This window comes from Cotesia glomerata, linkage group LG8 (assembly GCF_020080835.1).
Source record: "Cotesia glomerata isolate CgM1 linkage group LG8, MPM_Cglom_v2.3, whole genome shotgun sequence".
Classification (NCBI taxonomy): Eukaryota; Metazoa; Arthropoda; class Insecta; order Hymenoptera; family Braconidae; genus Cotesia; species Cotesia glomerata.
The window spans coordinates 13,481,164-13,489,789 of record NC_058165.1 but is presented as its reverse complement, the minus strand read 5'-3'; the positions used below and the strand labels follow the sequence as shown (position 1 = coordinate 13,489,789).

Genomic DNA, 8,626 nt, shown 5'->3' with positions numbered 1-8,626 from the left:
CGATAATATACAAATTGTATGTATATTTCTGTCTCATTCTTTCCCCTGGCTTCATCCTACACATTTTTGTATTTGTGTCTCTTACCTGTCGTTTTTTCGTTGCATCCGGTTTGAAATCACAACGATTCTAAAGAAGTTTCACTTCAAAAAAAAAAAACTTTCTTTTCAGATGAAAACTTGAACTTAGATCGCTCGTTGCAGAGAGAATACTGACACTCGACACGGCTCCGCGAAATCGAGAAGCGAGAAGGATTAGCCATCCGTCAGCATATAATGTCGCGCGAGATTAGAATATAAATTTAAATTCAATTATTTGCACCAGATGACTTTTCTCACTACTCTTCCATTAAGTTAAGAATATATTATTAAACAAAAAGTTTGTAAGTGGCTTTCGCTGATAGTGAAGGCGGCCATAGGAAAACCGAAAAACTATACTAGCCTCTCGTCTTTCCGGGGGAATGTTATGTCCACCCGTAAACTTTTTCTCGTTAAATTTAAATCGTCCGCGCAGATGGAAGACTTCTCCATGCGCAAAAGCCACAATAAAATGTAAGCTACGTGACTGCTGGTTGACTAGCGGGGACTTCTGCAATCTCAGCACCGCGTGCTTTTAAAAAGGCGATCAACAGCCAAATCCACGTCTTTTGTTAGTTAATTCGACTTCCGCATTTAACTTGACAGGCCCGTGCCTTGAGTAGAGTCCTTTGCTTTAATTTGCACTACACTTAGAGGAAGTATGGACGCGGTTTAACCGGCAGGCCACGTATTAGTTGTTAATATTGTCTACGATTCGGGATTCTCAAAGTTCTAATTTGCCCTGCACTTAGGCGAGAACTCGGTCAGTAGATAAAATTTAGAGAGTCAAAATCTCAAAGTCTTAATTTACCCTGCACTTAGGCGAGATCTTGACCAATAAGAAAATCTAAAGAACCGGATTCTCAAAGTTCTAATTTGCCCTGCACTTAGGCGAGAGTTCGGTCAATAAGTAACTTAAGATCTTTTAAAGCTAAATTTGCGCACTTTACCCTACGGGGGACTGGAGAACGTTAGCTCGAATTCAAATAAAATTCATTATAATAATTTCGACTAAATAATATTTGTGAAAGTGTAAAAGTTTTGGTGTTAATTAAAATAAATCTTAAAAAGAAGTGAAATCTGTTTTAAATAAATTCATTTCATAAAAATAAGAAGTCCTTAGAATAAGCAGCCCAAATCCATCCACATCCATTCGCTGCAAATACCAACAGAGGGTCCAATCAAGGAAAAGGCACTACGACCAGCCCTTGAATCATGGATCCGATCCTAAGAAATACTCCTAATTAAAATCCGTCTACAGTCTCAAACGAAGGCGTGGTAAATTCGTACATCGAAACGTCCCACATGAACAATTAAAACAACGGAATTAAAACCTCTGTTGCGTATTCTTTAAACTGTTAGTCCAAACCTCCACTGTTTACGCTACCGCTCTAAAAATGCCCTTGGACATAAAAACGTTAACCACTCATCGGGGTCGGTTGATCGTCAAAAAGCCGCCTTTGGCTTCCACGTCGAATAACAACTGGTGTCTCAGTAAGCCCGGCAAAGCGTCGTGTTCGACGAAGACTACTCCTTGGCTTCCACATCTTTTTACAAATGGTGCGGGGAACGTCGAGTTCATTAACATCACGAACAGCACGTGGACAAAAAAAATTACAACAGTAATTAACAGCAGTCAATTAGGCGTTGATAATTACAGCAATATCTGAACGTCGCTTCGTCGTGATGACAGAACGATTTTAATAAGTTTCTCAACAGCAAAAGAAATTAACAATTCCCGAAAAGCCAAAAATGCGTCCGTATCGCAACAAGCACTAACGTGGAAAGAACACACACACACACACACGCACACACACACACAGAAGTAGGTAAACAGTAGGGGGACAACTCAATCGGTAAAACAGATTTGTAAATACATGTCCGTGTTAAGTTGCCATCTGTAGATATGAGAGTCCTGTTTTACCGACAACAGGTGATGCCGTACTGTAGGTATGCTGACCTGTTTTACCGGTTTGTTTTTACCGATGTGGATATGGTGGAGGGGTTTTCATAGGTGAATTTCACTATCCGTCATCTCATAGCTGCTATCCACCATCTGGTGGCTGCTATCCGCCATCTAGTGGCCACTATCCGCCATCTAGTGGCTGCTATCTGCCATCTGGTGGCCGACATTTTTAATCTGGAATTCGCCATTTTGAATCTGATATCTACCATTTTCCCGCAATTTTGGGTTGTGAAATTCGCCATTTTGAGCTGTGAATCCGCCATTTTAAATTGTGAATCAGTTATCTGATAGCTGCTATCTGCCATCTGGTGGTTGCTATCTGCCATTTGAATTGTGAATCTGTCATTTGAATTTGAGTTCCTCATTTTTTTATCATTTTAATGCTGTTATCCGACCCTCGATCGGTGGTGGATCTGTTTTACCGACAGTTGGTTTATGTATATGATTGGACTTTTCTATCGGCTTGGTTGAGATTTTCATAGGTGGCGCTGGTGGTGAATTCTTCGATTTTCCCGCCAATTATGTGATTTGAACCTTACTATCTGCCCATTTTCCGGCATTTTGAATTGTGAATCCGCCTTTTCGAATTCACCATCTGGTGGCTGTCATCCGCCATTTTCAATCGTAAATCTGCTATCTGAAATCCACCAACTGGTAGCTGTTATCTGAGTCTGAAATCGGCCATTTTGAATCTGATTTCCGTCATTTTGAATTTGAGTTTAACATTTTGAGGTGGCTATCCACTATTTTTAATCGTGAATCTGTCATCTGGTGGCTGCTATTCGACATTTTGAGTTGTGAATCTGCCATGACGAATCTGATATCCGCCATTTTGAATCTGATTTCCACCATTTTAAGTCTGATTTCCACCATTTTAAATTTTGATTCTGATTTCCTGCATTTTTGTTAAAAAATGCACCTGTGATCTTAGCATCAACAATAGTTGCTTAGATCACAGGTGCATTTCCTTGTTTATATTCTGAAAAAATTATTCTATTCAAACTGTATGTATGTGAAGTACATGCGAGAAGATACGCCATCTGTCAAGGTTTCTGTCTACCTCTGAACAGATTTGAGCCTGTTAAAGGTTATGTAGCTACGCAGTTTTCTTTATGGTATTTCTGCTGCGTAGCAGATGACATCATCAAACAGTTTTAGACTTGCTTAAGGTAGATGAGTGGGGATAACTGCGCAGTAGATGACTCATTCTGTTCTAGAATTTTCTTACTGCGCATCAGATGACGTCATCAAACCGGTTTTGAGGTAGAGGAGTGGGGGTAACTGCGCAGTATTTTCGGCCTATATAAGCAGCTCGCCGAGAGCGTACTTCACAAAAACGAAGAACACGTCTGCGGTGAAGTACAAGCTCCTGGTGTCTGAAAGAACAATCCCACCTGTCAAGAAAATGAATGAGTTTAATCGGGAGTACAAAATCAAAGGGTTAAAACAAGTTTGAACACAATATGGACCGAGGATTGTTCCAAATATCGAGAATGAGTTTGCCATCTATTTATCGGCTCGAACAGCAGTATTATTAAAGGACGATGGTGTCATGGAGATGTTGAATGATTTATCGGAATCAAACCACTTATTGATCCGTTATCATGGTGGAAAATATCATAAATTCAAATTTATTAATTCTACTTTCGATGTAAATAGTAATAGTAGAACTATCTAAATAAAAAAAATTTTTTAATTAATACCATGCTTTTTTATTTAATCTTATAGTATTAAGTCAATTTTGATTCTACTATATTGAACTTAGGTCCTGTATCATGTTCATCTCACGGGAATCAACATTATTAAATATCAGTCATAAATGAGGTATTCATTACTTAACTTGAACGTTATCAATAAATTATTACAATTAAATTTATATTTTTAGATTTATTGAATGCTTAAAAACCAATCTTTAAAATTTTTTACATTTTCCAAAGCACATAAGTCAGATAAACAATAATGATAATTACAAAGATGATTGTTACAAATTTTCATGCTTTTCACAGATGGACAAGGTTCAAAGTTGAAATTTTCAAGAAGATTACAATTTTATTGTTACAATCAATTAAATTTTGGATCCATAATTTTTTCTCGATACCTTTTAAATAAATAATTTTTTTATTGTAAGTTAAATAATTTAGAACTCCTTTGAGCTTGAAATATGAAGTTGTTCCGGCGTTCCAACCGATTCCATGATAATTTCGGATCAGCCAGGTATTCAGACGTTGATAGTTGGCTGGTAGCACTTTCCAGTGATATGTTCATTGGAATAGTGTGTATAATAATTCTTCAAGATTATCAATATCATGTTGAATTGTTATTGAGGCCAATTCCTTGACAATGAAGCGATTATCAGGTCATCTGAATCCTTAAACGTCCAGAATGATCTCCATTATTACTGCTCTCGACGACGAGGAGTGACTGAATGATGACTCTTAATGTCAACTCAACGTTTTATAATCCGATCTCTGGATTTTACCCCCACCACTCGATAATCCTATTGGCCAATTATTTTTTTCAAGGTTAATTAATAATTTTTTTATTAATTGGTTATTTAAACTACGCAGTAGATTTTTTCGAACTGCGAAGTAGATGAAATCATCTAAATTTTTATAGATATAACTTTTCCCCCGCCATTCAACTTATGAATTTTAGGTTATTTTAAACTTTTTGTGCATCATCTATTATAACTGCGCAGTTAGAAAATTCTAGAATAGTATGAGTCATAATCTAAAAATAGAAATTGTGAAATAGATGACGTCATTGCCTGGCTATAAAAGCAGCGCGCCGCAGGCATACTTCATTACAGTGTGAAGTATGAGTTTACAGTGAAATATAGTGAAGTATCACAGTGAAGGACCATAGTAAAATACCGTAGTGACTCTGCTACCCTGAAACTTGCATCCTGGTGTTAAAATTCGCGGTCAAAAATCTGCTACCTGCTGCTAACATCTGCTATCTGCTGCTGGACTCTGCTACCTACATCCTGGTGTTGAAATCTACTACCACGCTGTCGAAATCTGCTGCCTGGAATCTGCTATCTAGTGCTTAAATCTGCTATCATCGCAAAATGTTTGTGAACCCTCTACCATTCAAGCGAATGCATGAGCTGGAAGCTAGGCGTAATTACGAAATGTTAGAACAAAATTTGGACTCAACATTGAAATATGCTTGGTTAACACTTGTTCAACGTTTCTCCGTGCTAAAAGTAACGAGAAGTTCTTTAATAAGCCACATCTCCTCACGAAGATAAAGAACATTATCAATAATGGTGGAAAGATTTATCCACAGATTCGGTAGAATCTGGCGCCAAGTTCCGTTCAAATCCGTTGTAAACGGAGCGCCAGACTACCGACTGTGTTTACTGTAAGCAGGACGATATTTTGAGGTTGCAAATTTTATTTAATTCTACGGTACTTTTTTTTTCTAAATTGTATATTATAACAGTAATTCATACTTTATTTTACTGACATTAATTAATAATAGTCGATCATAACAATTAATCTGCTTGAAATTATTAAATTTAATCAGCACAAACTATAGCAACGCAAAAATTTAGATCCTGACTTTTTTTCGATGTAAAAAGTGACATGCCACAGACTAAATAATTCGAGAATACATGGTAATCCTCCAATAGATGGGAAACTACAGTTGAAAAAAGATATTTCAAGGCTTGCATCTACATCCGCCAGGGTGCGCTTGAATTATTTTTACATAAACTGTAGCTTCAAAGGGATAGTTTGCTATAAAAAATGCAGCCAACGCGATACTTAAGTTGGTACCAATTGTAAATTTTTATTATAATTACAAAAAATACTAAAATCCGAACAAAAACAGTTTCACTGTAAAAAAATCGCGCCAAGTCCACGTTCATAAGACTATTAAGAGAAAAAAAAATTTTTTTTTTCTTCACAAAAAGATATAAAATAAAAAAATTGAAAAATCCAAGTAACCGATATGATTGTATACGATTTTCGAAAATTAAAAAAAATTTTGTTGTAAATTTAAAAAAACAAATTTGGAACGTACTTGGTGTGCGTGGTTGCAAAATATTTTACTTTTAATGAAATTCGTAAAATTTATTTACTAGGACTTTCAAAAAAATTGAAATACACAATGACGCACACCAAGTACGTTCAAAAATTTTTTTTTTAATTTTTAAATTTACAACAAAATTTTTTTTAATTTTCGAAAATCGTATACAATCATATCGGTTACTTGGATTTTTCAATTTTTTTATTTTATATCTTTTTGTGAAGAAAAAAAAAATTTTTTTTTCTCTTAATAGTCTTATGAACGTGGACTTGGCGCGATTTTTTTACAGTGAAACTGTTTTTGTTCGGATTTGTATTACATCGGTACGTCATACAATAAATTCAAATTCATTTACACACCATCCATACCAACTGTAAAATTAATAAAAAAGTTTAAATCTATGTAAAGTTACTAATATCTAGTTTATATTTATCTTATATATTTTTGTACTTATTATAGTAAGATTAACAATTAAAAATACAAAATTATAAATCAGTTTTTTCTTTATTTTTTATTTTTAATTACAATAAGTTTATTAATTAATACAGGTTCAATAATTTTATTTAATTCTTGTATTCGTCGGCGAAATCGTTCTCCGTCTCTTGCTGCTTATTTCCATGGACTTTTCCTTGCTTGTCTGGATGCAAAGTCCCACACATACATGTAATGTATGGTGGGTTTGGGATATAACTGATCTTTCTTTCTTTTTTGTATATGGTTGCCGTTTATTAGCATGGCCCCTGAGTAAGGATGACACGCAAAATCGTGAAGCGTTCCACATTTTTACAAATATAAATAATGCTGTGAAGCGGGAAAGAATAGGAGTTACGGTAATTATTACGTGAAGCGATCCACATTCACGTAACAGGATATTTGTAGGAAAGGATTGAGAAAGGAATGTGGAGAGGATCATCTTAATGTGAGTTTATAGAATATGCGAGAAAAAATTATTAGATAGCTCGGACTGGGATTCGAACTCAGAACCTTCTGAAGACATGTCGGCTACTCTACCATTTGAGCTATCCGGTCTATGCTAAATTTCCTTTCGATTATTCTATATTTATCAAGCCACACCGTCCATCTTATGGCAAGAATTTTTTACAAATATAAATAATGCTGTGAAGCAAGAAAGAATAGTTCATATTCTACACCATTGAGCTCATAACGTATCTCTTCAAACATATGACAGACAGCCATGTTGACCATCTTTGTAGTAGCACTTACAACAGTACCATCAGCTTTCCTCATTCTTCCATAAAAATGTAATGTGCTCTTGCTTGAAAGCAAGCACAGATCTTGATGCTGAACAGCAATCCTGATTTCATCACTGTTGTTAAATGTTGATGATGCGTATGGTAGGTGTGAATGAGCTTTACAGTGTGCAATAGAGTCATCAAAAATAATCGTTTTTTTGATATCTAAGATTTCCACCATGGTATCACACAAGCAAGACAACAAAAACTTATTTTTATCTTATGAATTTTCCACGTAATTTTAGTCCTAGACTTTTTAGGAACTCTGCGTTCTGATGTGTTAACACTATCAGAGCTCGATGATGACTGATGATCTTTGGGCATGCTGCAATCCTTTTATACCCATTACCAGTCTTTGTCTCATATACGATACCCATTACAGACTCTTCATATGAAGTCTTATCGTTATAGTCTCACCACGAAAATTTGCCATTCTCCCGTACTGATCAACAATGCGCAGCCTTAAGTTGTGTATTGCTTGTACGGCGACTGGTAGGTAAATAATGTTTGTTGGCTTTTCCACTATTTTATATCCTGCTGGAATCCTCGGGAAAAATCCATGGATTGTATGATTCTTCTCACCATTGATGTATGTGATCCAGTAGTTATATTGCACTCGATTCTCAGAGCATTGATTTTTAATATTTTCACTAGTAAATCAGATTTATGAGTTGTGTTAGGTTGAAGAACACGTTTGGTAAATCCAAGTAATGATCCAATGGAATCTTCAGGTTCAAAATTTATATACTCGTCACATTTTATTTCACTTTTCAACTCATTGTTGTTTGCTTTTGAAGTGAAACTCAGTTCTGGTAATGTCTTGTTTATATAAGTTTCAATATCTTTAACTTCATCACTCCCTGTCGGTATAGTTATCTCTTGAAATATCTTGATTGTACTTCTCTGGGATCTTTTTGATGATACATAAAATTTATTAGCGTTAACATCAATATTTGGTATTGAATTGAATGTCAGGAGCTTAACAAGTCCAAGTACATAATTTTTTATTGGTGATAGCTCAATCGGTGGAAAATAATTTGCCTCCAATACTGAGGAGTTTCCGGATAGTGTCAAGGTGAATGACTCTGCCATGACTGACGCGTGCAGTCCCGAGTCACTTCAATTTATAGTTGTCCAGCCAGGAATTTTAAACACAAATGTCCACATGTGATTGTATCAAAGTTTTGATATCTTTTATGATTGTACTTTACGCTACCAACATCGAGATATTCCGTCAAGTCTTGCGGAGGTTGTAGATTACCAAAACTGTCAAAGTAAATTACTTGATTTTGATTCT

General features: G+C 35.6%; 1 pseudogene; it reads left to right on the top strand.

Moving 5' to 3' along the window:
• Positions 1-6,802: 6,802 nt before the first annotated feature.
• On the top strand, positions 6,803-6,861 carry LOC123271106 (annotated as a pseudogene).
• The last annotated feature ends 1,765 nt before the right edge of the window (positions 6,862-8,626 follow it).